This window comes from Pseudorca crassidens, chromosome 17, assembly GCF_039906515.1.
Source record: "Pseudorca crassidens isolate mPseCra1 chromosome 17, mPseCra1.hap1, whole genome shotgun sequence".
Lineage (NCBI taxonomy): Eukaryota > Metazoa > Chordata > Mammalia > Artiodactyla > Delphinidae > Pseudorca > Pseudorca crassidens.
Genome location: NC_090312.1, coordinates 11,714,431 through 11,736,354, shown reverse-complemented (window position 1 = coordinate 11,736,354; position 21,924 = coordinate 11,714,431). Strand labels below are relative to the sequence as shown.

The window sequence follows — 21,924 nt, the reverse complement described above, 5'->3', positions numbered from 1 at the left end:
TGGGGGAGCCGCAATATGCTGTGCAAGCCGTGTAATGTTGACAAACGCAACGGAGAGCAAGCATAAAAAGGAATACAAAAGCCATCCCTAACCCCTCCAAATATACACACATGTGCGCGCGTGCGCGCACGCACACACACACACACACACAACTGCCCCAGCGAAACAGATAGAGTGTGAACTTCTACAGCACACCTAACTCAGGAAAACCATCATTAAACCAGGGCTTTGAGTGTGTGTTGCCGAGCAGAAGACTCTAGAGCTTGTCTCCCTACCTCCGTCCTCTGCACCTATAAACATTTCCTCCTCTCCCTGCCTCCCGATAGCTTCTTAACCTTGGATTAGGTACCTGATTCCTCTGAGCCACAGTTTCCGCATCTGTAAATTGGGAGCTATAATTCCTCCTCTGCAATGATGGCCTAGGGTGGAATCAAATACCGTATGTGAGAGGGCTTAATGTAGGGTCTGGCACATAGTAGGGGCTCTAAATGAATACAGCCCCGATTTTTCCAGGCCTTTCCCGTCCCTGGGCACAGATGGGACTGTGGGAGAAGTAACAGCTCGTAGCTCACTCTACCGCCTTCCTCGCTTGCACCGTACTTCAGCCCCATTTACAATGTCACCATTTATGATTAAGAGACCCCAGCAGGTACCTGCCACGGCTCTTGAATGTGCCTGTCTATCTCCACTGCACTCAACATCTCTGTGTCCTTCCACCGCTTGCAGGTTCCCTTATCTCGCTGCTGGATGTGAAGCCAGCTGAGGACACCTCACCACTGCACCTGTTTCCGGTGCCCTGGGAGAGAGGGGTGATGTCCACGACGAGGGTGCTGCTTGTGAATGTTCCTGAAGCTGCCAGCATTCAAGGTTCTGGAGGAAAGCTGCATTCCCTGCACAAGTGGATCACCAGGCCAAAAATGGCCCTATCCCACTCTATTCATATTTCCTACCACTTCCTAGCTGGGAGCCTTCAGACGGTTTATTTCATGTCTCCTCATTTCTCTAGCTGTTAAATAGGCTTGAAAAATACTTACTCCCCTGAGCTGGAATGAGGGATAAATGGGGAACATATATGCATGCAAATGCATCAGATACAGATGGTACCCAATCTCTATTGGCAGCCAGACCTTACCTTCCTCACCTTCTTTTCCAGGAATGAGAAAACAGGACATTGAGCAAAGACACTTGTATCCCATTGTCTCACAGAGAGTTTTAAGGAAAGAGTCCCTTTTGCTTCTTCCTGGGTGCTTGCTATGGACAGAATGTTTGTGGCCTCCCAAAATTCCTATGTTGAAGCCCCAGTATGATGGTATATAGAGGTAAGGGGCTTTGGGAGGTGGAACTCTCATGAGTAGGATTAATGTCCTTGTAAAAAGACAAAAGAATGCTCCCTCTCTCTCTCTCTCTCTCTCATTCTCTCTCGGCCATGTGAGGACACAGCAAGAAGGCAGCCATCTGTAAGCCAGGAAGAGAGCTCTCACCACAACTCAACCATCCTGGCACCGGGATGTTGGACTTCCCAGCCTCCAGACTGTAAGAAATAAATGTTTGTTGTTTAAGCTACCCAATCTATGGTATTCTATTATAGAACCCAAACTGAATAGGACAGGGCTTTTGCATAGGACTTGAGGTTGGGACAGGAACTGACTTCTGCAAAGGACACCATGATGTCCAGGTCTCCCACAAATAGGGACAATTAACACACACACACACACACACACACACACACACACACCATCTTCCTTTTTCAGTCCACAAAAAGAACAGAAGAAAGAGAAAAGAGAGCCTAAAATAAACAAAACAAAGCAAACATCATGCTAATTGTTTCATTCCATCTGCACACTAGGCATGCCCAGAATTTCTGATTCTCAGTTCAGGCTCAAGGATGCCTCTTGCAAAATGAACCTCCTTCCTACTCATCATCAAGCCAGAGCCAGGCTGCTCACTAGCAGATCTCTGAAGTAGTTATACCGTAAAGTGAAGCTGAGTCCCCACCACACACTCAGTGAGATGACTTCAATATTCAGCCCCTCATCCAGTTTTGAGTTCTGTAGGTCTTTGAACACCCATGCTGCACATTTGAGGCACGTAAACCCAGTGCTAAGTCATCCTGAAACAAACAAGGCAGCTGGTCAACTGCACAGGGTAGGAGGAACACCAGCGCAGATATCACTGAGAGGTCAGGGGGGTGATGAAGCAGACAGATCATAATGACAGCACCAATCGTGACATTAGTGTTACCACTTAGAGGTGAGAAAACGGAAGCACAGTCAAGTTATACGGGCAAGGTCATACTAGTAGAAGTAGCAGAGCTAGGCACAAACACTGACCCTAAAGCCCATGGCTTACCTCTTAGGGATAAGGGAGGAGTCTGGAGAGAGAATTTAGGGGATCTGTGTATTTGGCTGCGAAAATAATTACATTTAATTTGCATTCATCTCTAACTGAAATTTAGCATTTCCATCAAGTTTGAAGGTAAGTAACAAATCACAGTATTATTAACAGTAACTGTTATCAGTGAAAATCAGATACTTTTATATCACATTGCAATTGTTGTAAACGTCACAAAATGCCATTTATACTCACTATCACTTCAAAATTATAGTAGTTATTAAATTTGCTGCTAGATCTTGTTATTTGATGTTAATGAAGAAGCCCCCGTATCATTATAACGCAAATGCTTTTTTAAATATTTTGAGGACTGTATTTACATATAATTGGTTTGTTTTGAACTTTATAAGGCGTATTTTAATATATATTATACTACATATTATTTCATGTTTATTATAATGTAATAAATATCATTTGATTCATCTAAAAATATCATTCTATGCGACCGACAAGGGCTTAATTTCTAAAATATACAAACAGCTCATACAACTCATAACAAAAAAACAAATGACCCAATTGAAAATGGGCAGAAGACCTAAACAGACATTTCTCCAAAGAAGACACACAGATGGCCAAAAAGCACATGAAAAGATGTTCAACATCACTAATCATTAGAGAAATTCAAATCAAAACTGCAACGAGGCATCACCTCACACTGGTCAGAATGGCCATCACCAAAAAACTCACAAACAATAAAATGCTGGAGAGGGTGTGGAGAAAAGCGAACCCTCCTACACTGTTGATGGGAATGTAAATTGGTACAGCCACTATGCAGAACAGCACTGAAGTTCCTTAAAAACTAAAAATAGAGCTACCATATGATCCTGCAATCCCACTCCTGGACATATACCCTGAGAAAACTATAATTCGAAAAGATACATGCACCCCAATGGTCACAGCAGCACTACTTACAATACCCAAGACATGGAAGCAAACTAAGTGTCCATCAACAGAAGAATGGATAAAGAAGACGTAATATACATATATATATACACACACACACACACACACACACATATATATATACACACACATATATATATACACATATATATATATACATATACACACAGTGGAATACTACCCAGCCATAAAAAAGAATGAAATAATGCCATTTGCAGCAGCGTGGATGGACCTAAAGATTATCATACTATGTGAAGTAAGTCAGACAGAGAAAGACAAGGACAAATATCATATGATATCACTTATATGTGGAATCTAAAAAATGATACAAACGAACTTATTTACAAAACAGAAACAGGACATAGAAAACAAATTTATGGTTACCAAAGGGAGTAGGGGAGGGATAAAGTAGGAGTTTGGGATTAGCAGATATAAACTACTATATATAAAACAGCAGGATAAACAGCAAGGACCTACTGTATAGCACAGGGAACTAAATTCAATATCTTTTCATAAACCACACTGGAAAAGAATATGAAATATACATATCATATATATGTATATGTGTATAAACTGAATCACTTTGCTGTATATCAGAAACTAATACAACATTTTAAATCAACTATACTTCCGTAAAAAGATAAATTAAAAATATCATTCCAAAAAGAGGCTCACAGGCTTCACCTGACTAACAAAAAAGATGCATGGGACAAAAATAGTTTAGACCCTCTGAGGGAGAAAGTTTTTGCAGGAAGGACAGCTAGGAAAAGACACACTGGTCGGGGGAAAACACAGAGAGAAGTGGGGTGATATGAGGGCAGAAGTGTATGTGTTTGTATACATAGCAGCAGTGAACAACAGGCTTCTGTAAGTTAGTATTACTAACTGTCCTCAGATTCTGGTATAAAGATAATATAAAATGTTTCCCTGTTGGGCCCAAGTTTAGATGGTGTGGACTGTTTGCTGCCCAACCAGCAATTTGCAACTACTGTTTAGAATCCTAAATAGGCCACTGACAAAAATTCTTGACCTTCAGCCCATTTTAGTCCCCAGGTAGAATTTGGGTTTTCTGTTCCTTCCTTTGTCTGTGGCTAGCCTTGTTAAATTACCAGATGTTTTTACTCAACTGATTTCAGTTAGGGTGTTTGGGCTTCATAATTGCTTGATGTTTTAATGCTCTCCAAAATCATTAGCATCTTAACTGAGCTCTTCAAGTACCTTAAGGCAAGGGTCAAAGTCTCAAATGCTCTCCAGGGCTAAGCAGATGATGTGAGTGAGTAAGGATGAATCCAGTTAGCTCAGGATTTTTCTGATGCATAGCCATGCTCTCTGGGGTTTTCCAAAGTCTTTGTTCCATTCCCCAGCCCCCATTTTTTTCTGGACACTGAGTCTGTGTGTTGCTATGTTGGAATGAGGAACAGTGTTTCCAGAGCTTCCAGTCTTCCAACAGAACCCTGAGTTCCAGAATTTTGTGTGATAAATCCTTATTCTTAAATGCTGTGTCCCATGTTCAGCCAGCATCTGAGCTGCCAACCCCTGGCTTAACAACGCACGGAAAATGAGGACATTTCTAACACAGAAGACAGATTATTTTGATGTTGGCTTCCCCAGCTTTCTCTTGGCCACAACACCCGAACAGCCTTTGACAGTGGTCTTTCCTATGCCTGATCGTATTTGCCCTTAAAGAACTGGGGTAAGTGTTCATTCTACAGATTAAATCCATTCCACAGGTTAAAAACTGAGGCTGAGAGAGGTTACCTGATAAATCCAACATCACAAGCTGGAGGCGACTGAGCTGGTCTACATTTCAGGTTTCAGATGGCCTCACTATCTAAAATACCCCCCGGGAAGTCAATTAAGAGCTGGCCCTAGCTTGAGCTGGCCGTCTCTGGCTTCCAACTTTCTCCTTGGGATACATTTAAATAGTTTTAAACAGAAGCTTGGCAACATACGATTTTGGCACTTAGTGCAACTGCTTTGACTGCCTCTGGTCTTTTATGTTCTAATCAATTGGTTTCATGCTTTTTAAATGTTCATATATATGCTGGTGTGCAGCGATCTGAAAGGTATCATGGAACAACTTTGACTTTTCCATTTGTTCAAAGATTTTTAACAGGTTGATCACATCGGCAGTGAGCTGCGGGTCCCTCCCCCCTTCTCCTCCTTCACAGAAATATTACCACAACTTGCTGGTTTCTCTGGAAATAGCTGCTTGCCGTAGTGATAAATCTTAGTATGTAACCCCTGATGCATTTCCCATTTTCCCACCAAATTCCACTGTCCAAATTTGGAGTCCCAACTTGACCACAAGCAGATACAATTTCACTTTGTGGGATTTTCCCAGCTTTTCCTTGCATTATGGTTGCAAAGCTTGTAACGCTAGCTGTGTCTGAGCCAGCCCTCCAAAAAAGGCAATTGTGCTCCTTGACAGAATCGCGAAGCACGGCACTGCTGCCAGCTCCACTCCTCCAACGGCCTTTTCAGGATTCTGGGGCTGCGTCCAGTCCTTCCTCCACTGGTTAATGATGTGGGCCCTTCAAAAGGCTCGAACCCATTAAAAGACTTAAGAAAAGAAGGGGGGAAAATAATGCATATCCTTCCTCTCTGTTTCTGGAACTCCTTTTTTATTTTCTTCATTACCAAGACCCTATCATTCTTTCATTCATTTAATCAATACACATTATAAATTACCAACCATGGCTCAGGCTAGGGGTTGGAGAAAACAAGCAAAACAAGACGGGTTGCTATTTCTGCAGGGACAAAACGAGGGAAACAGATATAAGATAATAATAACAATAAGAGCAGTCCACAGACCCTTATCCAAAATCCTTGAGGCCAGTGGAGTTTCAGAATTCAGAAATGTTCAGAACTTAGAGACATGACATGTTGTATATTGTGTATTTCACGGGACCCCGATACCAAATCTAACTGGTATAAGAAGACTTACAAGTAGCTTCAGTTCAGGTCAGAGTTTGCCCCCATATTCATTTTGGCACCAAATTTTCCATTTCAGAGCCTTTTGGGTTTCGGAATTACAGCTACAGGATTGTGGAACTCCAATAGTTATCGTTTACTGAGTGTCTACTATGTCCCAGGAAATGGACATGTCTTACCCTCTTTAACCCTCCAAACAGTCCATCAAAGGAAACTGTTGTTTTATTGTTACTGAGCACCCTATCTGATAAAGTTTCACGTAGACCACCTTAAGTGAACCTTGTAACACTGCAGCACGATAGTGTTCTATTTTAAGGAAAGGAGGCTGAGGTTCGTGGCGGTTAAATAACTCTCATAAGGTTGTGCAACAGGTAAATGGCAGGGCTGGGACCCTTGTCTGTTGGTACCAAAAGCTGCATTTTTTCCATGATGCAAAACTGCTGCCTTCCTTGGGAGCCACTTTGATTCCACTGAATGCCCTTCCTGCCCTTTCCACTTTTGGAAGCCCCCCCCCCCCAGTTTCCCCGAGAGGACTCTACAGCGTGAGGATGATAAGTCCTACCCCACGGTTTTGTTCCCAGTAACACACCCCCCGTTGATGGTCCTTGGTTTTCTCTCTGTGCCTCACTGCAAAAAGTTTTGGAAACTGACCTATCTGGCATTGAATTTCATTCCTGATCCTAAAAAGAGCTTGGGAAAGCCACTTAACCTCTCTGAGAGTGTTGTTATTTTAAATGAAAAAAGTCCATAATTCTTACACTTACTATTGGAATAAAATGAGCTAATTTGTGTAAAGTGCTTAATATGACACCTGAAAAACAGTAAGTACTCGACAAAGGGTAGCTCTTACTATTGTAATTATGATTACTTTTGTTATCACTATTATTGTAAAGTTACTGTGTGAGCATTTTCTATGTCCTAGGTAGCATTCAAAGTAAATTAGCTGCAGTAGCATAGAGCAATCTATCCCACTCGAAATACCTGGCAAGCCAGTCTTTTCTGAAGAAAGTTGATCATATGATCCTCGATACTATGAACAAGGCTGATTGACCCAAAAATAGACATTTGACCATGAAGAGTCATTTACAGTGGCTTCTGGCTTCTGAGTTCTCTTGGTACAAAGCTCTTGCTGAGGGCTTCCCTGGTGGCGCAGTGGTTGAGAGTCCGCCTGCCGATGCAGGGGACACGGGTTCGTGCCCCGGTCCGGGAAGATCCCACATGCCGCGGAGCGGCTGGGCCCGTGAGCCATGGCCGCTGGGCCTGCGCGTCCAGAGCCTGTGCTCCGCAACGGGAGAGGCCACAACAGTGAGAGGCCTGCGCACCGCAAAAACAAAAAAACAAAAACAAAGCTCTTGCTGAAAAGGGATACTAACGATTTACTCAATCCATCAGAAAGCTTTTCTAAAGGAAGTTTGGATGTGAAACAGAAAAGAAAGGGCAGATGGTCCTGGGACCAGGAGCCAAAGTACAGACTAGACACAGAGCAAAACGTGTAAGGCAGCAAAGCCAGGATCTGGAAGGGAGTAGAGGGTAGTATAGGGGTGTAGAAGCATCGAGAAGCGCTTCCGTAGCATCAGGAGAATGCACGCAGGGAAAGCACTGCAGTTGAGTCACCTAAGTGCCAGAGGAGGGACTTGGACCAGTAGCCCTTGAACTCCAGAGTTTCTGCTCTTGGCCTCCACGGGTGGGGGTCGGGGGGGCTACAAAGCCTCATGCCTCTTGGGACCAGTTGAGTAACAGACATGAAGGGTGGGTGCCTGAGGAGGCCTGTGTCAAGGTGGAGAGTGTGTAGCCCTTCAAAAAGGGACAGCTGCTAATGCGTTTTAGACAAATGGTACTATGTGGGAACACGAGTCAAAGATGTCAGGTCTTCTGACTTTTCAAGAGAAGCCAGACATCCAGACATCCACAGGAAAACTCCAGGGCTTCAACACTGAAAACGAATTCAGTTTTTTTTTAAGCACTGTGTACACAAAAATACATATAGACACACAGACACAGACACTCACAGACCTGTGCACATACACACACACGTCTTTGGGTTAGATTTAGTCTACAGGCCTCCAGTTTGAAAACACTGCCTTATACCATCAGTTATAAGAGAAGGGAGACTTTTAGTGCAACGCCCAAGTGTTCTTCTCTAACCAATGAGGACAGGAAAGAAGAAAGATGTTCTATCAGTCCAGTGAGGAAGCACCCCAGAGACTGCCATTTAAAGGCAATTTCGGGGAGCAGAATTCAGAAAGAATGCCTCTTCAAAGGATCCAAACCATTTCATCAGTCCAAAGAGAAAAGAGGTGTATGTTTCTGGTCAAGTTGGAGTAACAGGGACCAGATTTACCCTCCCACCTGAAACACCTGAAACCAACATATATATGAGACAGCATTTTTCAAGACAGTGAATGTAAGGCACCATGAGAGAAGCGAGGTAACTGAGGCCAGCCGTACCATGGCCCCAGCCCACTGGACAGCGTTTCCAAGCCTCGGCGCAGAAAGGAGAAACCTCGAGGAGCCCGGTGGTCACCCTGAGCTGAGGTGATGGGGCAGAGAATGTGGGGAAACCAAAATGGCTGGAGTTTAGAGGACAGAGAACTGGAGCGCAGGCAGAGCTCTGGAGATCTACAAAGATTCTGTCTGAGTCTTCAGCTGAGTATTAATCAGCACACGGATGTGAGGAGAAGCCCTGAGGCCAGCGGGGCGGTGGTAGGGGGGCGGAAAGGAGTAGAGGAATCATTCCCCTCAGCTGACAAGGGCCAAGAATAATTCTTTTTCCCAACAGCCAGAGTGGAAAATCTCATATTTCATGGAGTATTGGTAAAATATTTGGAATAGTTTTGCCTCAGTAATGGGGGAAATTAGCCTTAGAAGAAATGTTGCTCTGTCTTGCTTAACAGAGCTTAAAAGCAAAACTCAAAAAGATCAATTTGCTAAATTTTGACAAATGTATACACCTGTGGAAGGGTCGCTGCAGGCAAGACAGGTCATGATCATCATCTCCAAAAGTTTCCTTGTTCCCCTTTTACAATCCCTTCCTCCCTACTCCCCCGTCTGTTCCCCCTGTTCCCCTCTACAATCCCCAGGCAAACAATGATCTGGTATCTCCTCACCATAGATCGGTCTGCATTTCTCAGGACTTTGTAGACACGGAATCAAATGGTATACACTCATTTTTTTCTTCATCTGCTTCTTTCACTCAGTGTAGTGATTTTGAGATTCAGCTATGTTGTTGCCTTCCTTTTAATGTTCACTGATACTCCACCAGAGAGCAAAAGTTGAGAGAGAGGCAGAGTCCCTCCATCTCTTGGGCAGGTGTGATGTCAGAGCATGTGAATGTGTAAAGAGGGCGGTGACTCGTCCAAAGGGAATGAATATTTTACGTCCTCAAAACTGGAAGTGAGACTGTATGATGATTGGGAGGTCAGGAGGCCATGAGGTGAAAGGCTCAAGGCCAGCTGTGGCCACCCAGAAGCAAATGTAAGACATCAGAGGCGGCTTCCAAGGAACCAAGAGGGAAGAATGGGGAGCAAGTGTTTATAAAGAATTGTGTGTAGGGGTTGATTCAGAAACACAGTGTTTTCTTCCTCAAACCCTGATTTACTGATTGTTGCCTAACAATAACTAGAGAATTGGGTTGAAAAGGATTCTGAGGTTACCTAGAGATGGAGAACAAAGGGTGTTTGAGCAGCGGCTGTCAGAGGCATGAGACAGGAGAATGGCTGGCACACCTGTTCCACATCTGCTATTCCAGCTCTAAGGTGTCCTCCAGTTGGAGGTCTGAGGAAACCTAAGTGTAAGTCCTTCTTATTCTGAATTCATTATTTCCTTTTCAGGCCAGCACCTCTCTTTGAAACATTTCTCCTCAATCCTTCTACTAATTCTAGGAGAAAAAGAGCTTGCTCTAACTAGGAGTGAGGCAACTGGGTGTGGAGGTTCATTCTCTACATGACGCTTCCTTCCTTCATGCCATTTCACCTAGCTGAGCCTCAGTCTCATCTATTCCATAGTGTAATGGACTGAATGTTTGTGTCCTCCCAAAATGCATCTGTTGAAGCCCTACCGTGATGGTATTTACAACCCAACATGATGGTCTTTGCAGGTAGAGCCCTTGGGAGATCATGAGGGTGGGGCTCCCCATAATGGAATTAGTGTCCTTATAAGAGGAGGAAGAGAGATCAGAGCTCTCTGATAAACAGAGAAGAAACAGCAAGAAGGTAACCATCTGCAACCAGGGAAAGAGTATCAATCACTCAGAACCATATCAGCCGGCAGCTTGATCCTGGACTTTCCAAACTCAAGAACTGTGAGAACTAATTGTTATTGCTTAAGCCATCCAGTCTGGTATTTTGTTATAGCAGCTCGACCTAAGACACATGGGCATGCTAAAAGATGCTCAGCATCACTAACTATTGGAGAGATACAAATCAAAACTACAATGAGGTACCACCTCACATCGGTCAGAATGGCCATCATTAAAAAGTCTACAAATAACAAATGCTAGAGAGGGTGTGGAGAAAAGGGAACCCTCCTACACTGTTGGTGGGAATGTAAGTTGGTGCAGCCACTATGGAGAACAGTATGGAGGCTCCTCTGAAAACTAAAAATAGAGCTACCATATGATCCAGCAATCCCACTCCTGGGCATATATCCGGACAAAACTATAATTCAAAAAGAGACATGCACCCCTATGTTTATAGCAGCACTATTCACAATAGCCAAAACATGGAAACAACCTAAATGTCCACAGACAGATGAATGGATAAAGAGGATGTGGTACATATATACAATGGAATATTACTCAGCCATAAAAAAGAATGAAATAATGCCATTTGCAGCAACATGGGTGCAACTAGAGATTATCATACTAAATGAAGTAAGTCAGAAAGAGAAAGACAAATGCCATATGATATCACTTGTATGTAGAATCTAAAATATGGCATGGGGCTTCCCTGGTGGCGCAGTAGTTGAGAGTCCACCTGCCGATGCAGGGGACACAGGTTCGTGCCCCGGTCAGGGAAGATCCCACATGCCGCGGAGCAGCTGGACCCGTGAGCCATGGCCACTGAGCCTGTGGGTCCAGAGCCTGTGCTCCGCAACAGGAGAGGCCACAACAGTAAGAGGCCCACATACCGCAAAAAAAATAAATAAATAAATAATAAAATAAATAAAAATAAAATATGGCACAAATGAACCTATCTATGAAACAGAAATAGATTCAGACATAAAAATCAGACTTGTGGTTGTCAAGGGGGAGGGGGGTGGGGGAGGGAAGGACTGGGAGCTTGGGATTAGCAGATGCAAACTCTTATGTATAGGATGGGTAAACAACAAGGTCCTATATTCAATATCCTGTGATAAACCATAATGGAAAAGAATATTAAAAAAAGAATGTCTACATGTGTATAACTGAGCCACTTTGCTGTACAGCAAAGATGGGCACAGCATTGCAAATCAATTATGCTTCAATTTAAAAAATTAAATTAAGACACATGGGCATGTTAAACTACATGATCTAAATGTGATAATAAAAGAAATAAAACTACTGTTGTCCATGGTGATGTTTCCTTAGAGCAGACTTTGTACAAATCCAGGGACCAGATGGAATTTTTTAAAAATTGGGAATTTAATCAACTCACGTTTCAAAATTACCAGTTCTTTTCCATATTCACTCACTCCTCATGTGCACATATTTTGTTCTGTACAGAGTCATTAAACACTTTGCAAGGATAAGAAAAATTGCTTTTGACCTTTGGGGAATGCAATTTAGGGTTTATTGTTTGGAAAGCCCCAGGTAAATAATGATTATCCAGTAATAAATTGTGTAACTGCATTTAATCTGTGCCTGGAGGCTAGGAAGCACTGCAAATTAGTACCTTTCAAATAGAGGAATCCATGATGATGGGGGGCAGAATGAACCAACTAGTGTAAGGACACCTGCTGCTGCAGCAAGTGTCTCTCCAGAGGTTGAAACAGTACAGAGGTATTGGGTTTAGTCCACTTTCAGTCACTGCCATTCAAGTGATGAGGAAGACCAGGACAAATTATTAGAGGTAAGGAAAACAGGTCCTAGGATAGAAGATCAAAGGATTTTGAACTATGCTCGTTAGCCAGGAGAAAACTAAGGGCCAGCTTAGGGAATGTGTTCACAAATCAAGCGAATAGAATGAGCTGGAAAAAGTCATAGAGTGAGAGGAGCAAGGTAATTAGTTGAAGGCCTATATTGAACTAGTTGCAGGTGTGACCTTGAATAAAGGATTGCCCTTTTCTGGACTGGGGACAGGAAAACAGTGATTAAGATGGGAGCACCAGAGTGAGATCACCTGGGCTTTAATCCCATCTCAGAAGAAGGGGGAATAGAGGACAAAGCACCTGTGGATAGGGAAATTGGTAAATAACCATCACTCTATCCCTGGTAACAGGGACTGAAGGTGAAACTAATGCAGTGGCCAGGGGAGGAGAGCACTGCATGACTTAAGATCACTCATCGCTCTAAGGTTTTGTCAATATGATGTTGAATGATGAGGATATAGAGTCGGATCTCAGCTTTTGGAATCTGAGAAATTTAGGTTCTAATCTACATCTGCCACTTACTACCTTGAGATGGTCATTCTGCCTGTCTGAGCCTCAGTTTGCTCATCTATAAAATGGGAATATAATAAATGCCTTAGAAGGGTCTCCATAAGGATTAGAGGCAATATAGGTGAAGTTCCTGGGTTAGCGCCAAGTGCCAGTCATTCAGTTTCACGACAAATAGCAGAAGCTATTATTTTTATTGTACCAAACTTAATCACACAGCCAAGATGTTGAGGACCAAATAATGGGTATAAACATAATAAGGGAATATATACATATCTATAGCTATCTATCTGTATGTATACATGTATGTATATTAGAAAAGTATACAAACAAGAGAAAATACACATTAAAAAGGAAGACACCAGGATACTTAGAAAGATTCCTGAAAATGTTGCATTCCATGCTGATATAATGTCTATAGATGACATATTACAGAGATTTTCTCTGCAAATATCAATTTAATCCACATCTAAGTTCCATCAAGGAACTTAAATATTAATTTTCTTTTTACTTATGAAATACTGCTTGCAAAACAGTAACTCCCATAACGAAAGTTCCTTCCTGAAATCTAATATGAATAGATGAATTCCTACAGTTAGCCAAAGTTGGAGGTGTCGACTAAACTGATGAAAATAGCAGTTAACCAACCTAGCGATCCATCAAAATCTGGTCTTGGGGCTTCCCTGGTGGCGCAGTGGTTGAGAGTCCGCCTGCCGATGCAGGGGACACGGGTTCATGTCCCGATCTGGGAAGCTCCCCCATGCTGCGGAGCGGCTGGGCCCTTGAGCCATGGACGCTGAGCCTGCGCGTCCGGAGCCGGTGCTCCGCAACGGGAGAGGCCACAGCAGTGAGAGGCCCGCGTACCGAGAAAAAAAAAAAAAATCTGGTCTTATCATCAACAAAGCCATCTCTCCTCCTATCAGTCATTATAGCTGTTTCCTCCTAGACTATTTTTGTCTTATCTTCTCTGTATCAATAAGCCAAGTAACAATTGCGAGCAAGTTGGGCAACTGGGCAGAATCTTAGAAGTTTATATCAAATTGGCCAGTCCTTTGGGCCCCAGAATCTACCTCATATTCCGATAGCTATGTCATTTATTTTTATTTCCTCTGCACTCCAACTTTTTAATTTAATTTAATTTAATTTATTTCTACTTTTTTGTGAGAAGATTCTGGGCTCCTCAGAGCACACTTGAGTCTTCTATGATGTGAGAATTGCATACCTTGAGGAAAAAGTACCCTCAATAGAATTAAAATGTTTGCTGACTGGTTCAAATTCAACTAGGTTTCTTGGAAACTTTAGCCCTGCAACATTCACCAGTTAACTCATCAGTTAACAGGCTAATAACAACTGCTGCATCAAAAATTCTAGGCTTGCAGGGAACTTGTATCTTCAAATTCTGGGTGACAGGAACATATAACTAGAAATTTGGTAGGCCACATGCTTTAAGTGAACAGCGTTAGGGTTAGAGAGATTTATATGGAGCCCAAGAGCAGGAAAACATAGATGCACATACTTTTGAACTGGAAGAACCTTGGGAATCATCTAGACTGAGCAGTGGTCCTCAGACTTCAGAATACATCTGAATCACTTGGAGGGCTTGTTTCACACAGGACGCGGGGTCCCACCTCAGAGTTTCTGATCCAGTAGATATGGGGAAAGGCATGAGATTTTGCATTTCTAACGAGTTCACGAGGTAATGCTGGTCTGCTGATAGGGGGACCACAATTTGAGAACCAATGGTTCAGAGCAATAGTTTTCCATCTTTGCTGCATATTAGAATCACCTAGAGAAATTTTTAAAATTCCATTGCTCAAGTCATATTTCATAACAAAACAGAATTTCTGTGGGTAGGACTTGTTATTCAGTAATCTTTAAGGTTTTCCAGATGATGTCAATGTGCAGTGAATTTTAACCACCAGTTTTCCAGATGAGGAAACCAAGACTATCTTGCTGGTGGCAGAATAAAGTCTAGATTCTGACTCTTCTGTCTCCTACTGAGAGCTTTTTCTATTTCACTCATAACACTGACTCAGAAAAAAAAAAAAAAAAAGAAAGTACACAGTAGACTGGGTTAGGTAACAGGTTTTAACAAGAAACCCCTGTATTCTTGCACCCATTAGCATGGCAATACAGACATACTAGTTATCAACTGCTGCATAAAATAGTACTTCAAATCTTAATGGTTTAAAACAACAAATATCTATTATCTCACAGTTTTTGTGGGTCAGAAATTATGCCCAGGCTGAAGTCATCTCAAGGCTTGACTAGGGAAGGATCCACTTTCAAACTCACTCTCTGGCTGTTAGCAGACCTCAGGTCCTCACTGGCTGCTGGCCAATGACATCAGCTCCTGGCCCACATGCCACATAGAGTAGCTTACAACATGGCACCTGGCTCCCTGCAGAAGAAGCCAAAGAGCCAGATACAGAGAGGGCAAACAAGATGGAAGCTACAGACTCTGTGTAACCAGGTCTTAGAAGTAAGTCACTATGTCCAGCCTACACTCAAGGGGAGGGAATTACATAAGGGCATGAAGACCAAGAGGCAAGAATTACTGGGAGCAATCCTGGAAACTGCCTACCACAATACAGCTATTGGAATTTAAAAGAAATAAAAGATTAATAATAAGCCACAGTCCTCTCAGCATACAGGAAATAATAACAAAAGCATTAAAGGCAATTCAAGGCTTCTAAGAGATGAGTTCTCCCCATGGATGTGTGTGTGAGGGAAGACAGGAGACCCAGGAAGAAAGAAGGGGAAAAGCCATGCAAACAAAGGAAACTAGGAACAAAGTGTTTTCTCTAAATTCCCTAGAGTATAAAGGAAAAGAACTTCTGAAAATCATTAGGGAAGTGAAAGAGGTGGAATATGAGCTTTACTGGAAACGGAAGAAGCTAGTAGAGTATCTGATAAACAAGGAGGCAACTGTACTATCCTTACTAAGGTAATTGGGGGAAATATGTAAATACTTCATTTCACCCAGATGTCTAGGTTGGCTGAATAAGTGGAATAAATATACATTAAGTCTTAAATGTTCAAGAAAGTATATCCTACCTGAAGATTAAAATAATAGGCTATATAGGAACAAAGAGACCATTTTCATACAAGGGAATTGAAAGTAGATCTATGTCAAATTCACAACCAGAACTGGGATCTCCTGGTCCCCAAGCCCAATACTGCTCTTACATAACCCCACCCACAAACCAATAATATACATTCAGTTCTATAGTAGATCACCAACATTCCAGACAATGGACTGCCACTGTTTTAACCAAGTCTCCTGGCAGTACAACTGATTGCAAAGGTGAGAAACAAGTAGGTAGGTGAGTGTGTCCTTCCTGAAGGTGACTTTTCTACTCACAGTTTGTCTCCTTGGGCAAAAGGAAAGTTTGCGATAGACATAAAGAACAGCATTAGCAGATGCCCAGCTCAATTATATTTGATTTCTTTTCTCCACAAGCATTCACTAGGGTCAGATAATGTGCCAAGCTCTGCACCATCACAGAGGTTACAAGGCCAGATAAGAGATACCACTTACTCTTGAGGAGTTCCCAGGCTAACAGAGACAGAAAGGCAAGTCAGTAATTACAGTACAGTGCAGTTAGGTGTCTCCCTGGGAACATGGATCAGGGGAATTTAAATCAGATTGTGAGTAAGAAAAGGCTTCCTAACAAAGGTGACCCTTGAGATGAATTTTGAAGATGAAGTTAAGTTTATTTGGATAAAAGTAAGGAAAACCTTTGGTGGAAGTAATTTTACATACAAAGGAATAAAGGCTTAAAAGCACATGTGTTCTCAGGAATAGAAAGAAATTCAGTGTGGCCGGACTGAGGGATTTATGGAGGAAAGGGTGCAAGAACTAAGAATGAAAAGGACTGTCCTAGTTTTTTATTGCCTCTATAACAAATTACCACAAACTTAGTGGTTTAAGATGACACACATTTATTCTCTTCCAGTTCTAGAGGTCAGATTGCCAAAATGAGTCTTACTAAAGGCTAAAATCAAGATGTGCGAAGAGCTGGTTCCTTCTGGAGGCTCTAGGGGAAAATCCATTTCTTGTCTCTTTCAGCTTCTAAAGCTGCCAGAATTTCTTGGTCACATCACTCCAATCTCTGTCATCACATCACCTTCTTCGCTTCTGTATTCAAATATCCCTCCACCTCCCTAGTTTAGGGACACTTATGATTACATTTAAGACCCACATGGATAATCCAAAATCATCTCCCTGTCTCAAGATCCTTAACTATCCTATATGCAAAGTCCATTTTGCCATATAAGGTAACATTCACAGGTCCCAGGGATTAGGGCATAGATGTTTTTGAAGGACATTATTCCACCTACCATAAGAACGTTGTGAGCTAAAGTGAGGTTTGTTCACCTTAAAATCTGTAGAAAGCCACGATAAGTTTTTAAGCAGGAGAGTGATGAAGCAGATTTGGGGGACGCTCACCTTGGCAACGTAGAAGAGGAATCAAAGGGGCAAGAAGAGAGAGAAGCAGCCATGTTTTCAATAATCTGAGTAAAAAATGATAAGAACTTGAACTAAAGAAAGGATTTTGGAAATACAGAGGAGGAATTAATGTGACAGGTTTTACATCTAAATCAGGAAGACCTGAAGACTGCTAGAATTGGAGAAATAAAGGGTAAGAAGTCATCTGAAAAGACTTGCAGATTTCTGGCTGGGGTCATCAATTCGATGTGCAAGGGTATATGGGTAGGGATGAGAGCGTTGGAGGAAGGAAGGAAGAGGCTGGGGATGATGAGTTCTCTTATGGACCAGTTGGGTTTGAGATACTTGGAGGATATCTCATGAAGATAACCAGCTAACCTGTAGGAAGTTGGTGATTCTGAAGCTTAACAAGTAGGTCTATCCAGAGCACTTGATCTTACTGACATCAGCATATGAGTGAGCACTGAACCAAAAAATAGGGTATGATTATTATGATCATTCTACAAGATAGAGAGGGGAGAAAAGGACTATGACCAAAGCCCTGGGAAATACCAATATGCAAAGCTGAGGGAGCCCACAGAGGATCCTGGAGAGAAAGGGCCAATGAGGGAAGAGAAAACTAAAAGGCATGGGCCTAAAAAGACAACAGGAGAGATTCAAGGAGGAAATTGCAACTATGAGAAAAAATACTGTTTGGGAAATCATATAAGAGACATATATCTAATTTCCCTGAAGATCTCCTACAAATCAGTGAGAAAAATATTAATTTAAGAGACACATACCAAAAAAAATGAATATTTAACAGGAAAAAGTACAAATGACACTTAAACATATGAAAAAAATGCCCCACCCCCATATAAAATAAATGCAAATTAAAAGTACACTGAGATGCAAATGTTACCTATCATATAGGCAAAATTAAAATTTTTTATAACACTGCATTAGGCACTCCTAAATCACGGGTTGTTTGCATTATAAACTGCACAAGCTCCCTGAAGAATTTTTTGAATATCTATCAAAATGACTAATGTATATTCTCTTTCTGCAACTGGATAGTGCTGAGTTAGCACATGTTTATATCTTTAAAAAAAAAAGTCAGAGGAATATGTGTGAATGTGTATATGTGCATGTGTGTGTATGCGTGTAAGTATGCATTTTTGCTTGTGTGTAAAAAAATTGCTCACAGAACTGGATTCTTAACCATGTGATTTTATTACTTATTTGTAAGTAAATTAATTTAATTTAATTAAGAAATGAAACAGTTCTCGATATTTCCACATGCTACAGAAATTTCTTAGAAAGTAAAACAAAAAACAGAAATGAATCAATTGTTTCGGGGAGCAATACTCAACCCATTGGTGTCCTTAGAAAGACGGTTTCAGTGATATATCAGGAATAGAGTTCAAATTATAGTTAAGCCCACAGAAGGGAAGTTTTAAAAAAATGAAGACCTTAAAAGTAGGCCGATATTTCAAGAAAATTGGCTAAAAGGGGAAAACAGGAATATAAGTCACAGCCAAAAGTTAAGGTTTTTATTTGTTAGTTTGCTTGTTTGTTTTTTAATATGTGCATATTTCTGTTCTGAAGGGAAAGAGAGAAAGCCATAAGATACAAGTTTTTAAAAGGGATATTTAGGGTAGTATAACGTTCATACAGGAGCAGAATGGTATGAGATCTAGAATACATTTTAATGCGAATACCTAAGTCAGAGGTAATTTCATCACATCCATCGAGATAGGAAATGTATACAAAGTGGATGTATACAAAGATGAGTGTACAAATGAACAAATTTACAAAACAGAAACAGACTCACAGACTTAGAGAACGAACTTATGGTTACTGGGGAGGAAGGTTGGAGGGAAGGGTTGGTTAGGGAGTTTGGGATTGACATGTACACACTGCTATATTTTAAAAGGGTAACCAACAAGGACCTACTGTAGAGCACAGGAAATTCTGCTCAATGTTATGTGGCAGCCTGGATGGGAGGGGAGTCTGGGGGAGAATGGATATATGTATATGTATAGCCGAGTCGCTTTGCTGTGCACCTGAAACTATCACAACATTGTTAATCGGCTATACTCCAATATAAAATAAAAAGTTTAAAAATATATATAAAAGAAAAGAAAAGAAAAAAAGATGAGTGTACAAATGTCAAAGAAGGAAACTGATGAAAATCTCACTTTTGGCCTTGATTTTTTTCTCATTGAAGTTGACTGGGAAGTCATCTGTGGAGAGTGAGAAGAGTAGTGGTAAATTGGAGGTTTGAGCAAAGAAGTGAAAGTTTAAAACATCTACTGCAGGAGTGGAAGATGGTAATGAACCATGGAGAAATGTAGAAGAAATGGCTGAAAGCACCAAAAGCCGATTGAGACTCTGAATTTGTAATGAGACCAAATATCCACGGGAGCTTGATTTCTCTATCAGAATTCAGCTCCCTAACTATCAAAATGAGAAACTGAGAAGTTAACGTTGGGTCTTACAATATAGACAAGGGAACAATTAAAGGCTATTCATGAAAACATGAGTGAAATGCTGGATCACAATAACATAATTTAGCTAAGCTAGATAGGAAGGAATGTGAAGCAAGAAGCAGGGTGATAAGTGGAAGAAGACAGAAGAGCTGGGGTCTGGAGGTCTAAAAGATAGAAGTCAAGGGGTGAAGTAAAAGAACTGGAAGTAGAGGACAGAGAGGACGGAGAGTGGGATTTGAATTCTAGATTTAGAGGAGGAGACTTTGGCCATGACAATGACCAAGGGAGAAGGTAGACAAGGGGGAACTGAGGTAAGGATCACTGGAGATGAGAAAGTCAAACATTGCCTCATGCTTCCTTTATCCTGGGTTCCATGCTTGTTACCACTGGGGCTTTCCACAGAGGCAGAGTATGCCACAAACAGGAAGACTGGATGAGAACTGCTGACTTTAAATGTTTCCCCAAAGTGTGGGTCATAGTAAAATGAAGGGTCTCATCTAATGGAGTTTACAATATATGGTCTTTCTGGACCCTAACATCTCAGCCCTTCATTTAGTGTAGAGAAACTGTATCCCCTGGGATTAGGTCTGGGGATGGTGATGCACTGGACCCTGAGCTGACCCTCCGCAATTGTCTATATTTGGTTACCTCTGAAATGCACTGGTGTCACATTAGCACTAAATTAGAGAATGTTTTTCATGTTTCTAAATGTCAAAGACCTTATAAAATGAGTGTAAGCATCTACAGAAGGGGAGGGAGCACTGATAAATAATTTTCCATTAGACCATTGTGCTTGTCAAGGTCTCCCAAGGGCTGTTTGTGAAAAGTGGGAGAAGTTCTGCACTTCTGGCAGAAAAGAAGTGCCTCCAGTTTCTCGGGCCAGAACCATGAAATCTGTCAGAGCTGCTAGTCAACAAATCAGAACTTCGGTGCTGACGCATTTATCCGCTCAAAAGTTTTATTACCTGCTTTCTTAGTGCTGTTAACAAATTGGGTGATTTCAGACAAGTTATCTGAACTCACTGAACCCAGGAATTCTTATCTGTCAGGTGGGCCTATGAAACCTGACTTACTGATGTCACAGAAATAAAAGAATAATAAAACTGGAAAATATTATTTCCCCTCCCAAGAAGTCTAAACCTCTAAGTCTAGAAGTCCAAGCTCTCCAACTAAAGTAGATAGTGATAAAATATATTCTATATTTCTATTTTTAGTTGTTATATACGTACATATATTTGTATATTATATATATTATACATTATACATATATATTATAAAATACCTAGAGCAATCACTAAAAAATTCTACACAAAGACATACACTCAAAAACACTATAAATCGGGCTTCCCCAGTGTCACAGTGGTTGAGAGTCCGCCTGCCGATGCAGGGGACACGGGTTCATGCCCCGGTCTGGGAAGATCCCACATGCCGTGGAGCGGCTGGGCCCGTGAGCCATGGCCGCTGAGCCTGCACATCCGGAGCCTGTGCTCTGCAATGGGAGAGGCCACAATAGGGAGAGGCCACAACAGTGAGAGGCCCGCGTACCACAAAAAAAAAAAACAAACATAAAAGCAAAAAAATAACACTATAAATCAAAATGGAATTCTAAAAAATATTCAAATAATCCACAGGAGGTAAGAAAACATAAAAATTAAGAACTGAGAAAAAAATTAAAAAGTGGCAGATGTAGGCCCTAACATATCAATAACTACATTAAATTTAAATGATATAAATATACCAATTAAAAGACAGAGATTAGCAGAATGGATTAAAAATGTGACACATCTAATAGGCAAGTCACAAGAAACTCACTTCAAATATAAATAGTAAAAGGATAGAAGAAGACATTTCATACAAACCTCAATCAAAAGAAAGTTGGAGTGGCTGTATTAATATACAATAAAGTAGACTTTAGAACAAAAAAAAATTATCAACAGAGAGAAACATTACATAAAGAGAAAAAGTTCAATCCATTAAGAAGATATAGCAATCCTAAAGTATATGGACTAAACAACAGAACTGTAAAATATGAAAAATAAAAACCTTTATAACTGAAATAAGAAATAGGCAAATCAAAAAATATACTGGATACTTCAAAACTCTTCTTTCAATAATTGATTGAACTAGACAGAAAATCATGAGGGCTATAGAAGAATTCAAAAACACGATTAACAGAATCTAACTGACATTTATAGAACA

At 41.2% G+C, this 21,924-nt stretch overlaps 1 long non-coding RNA gene across 1 annotated transcript in view; it reads left to right on the top strand.

The window, feature by feature from the left end:
* The first annotated feature begins 4,561 nt into the window (after window positions 1–4,561).
* LOC137209855 (uncharacterized) overlaps window positions 4,562–21,924 on the top strand; it is a 46,864-nt gene continuing 29,501 nt past the window's right edge. Inside the window, exon 1 of the long non-coding RNA XR_010936137.1 lies at window positions 4,562–4,987. This is a non-coding gene — a long non-coding RNA (uncharacterized lncRNA). The remainder of the gene's footprint in view (window positions 4,988–21,924) is intronic.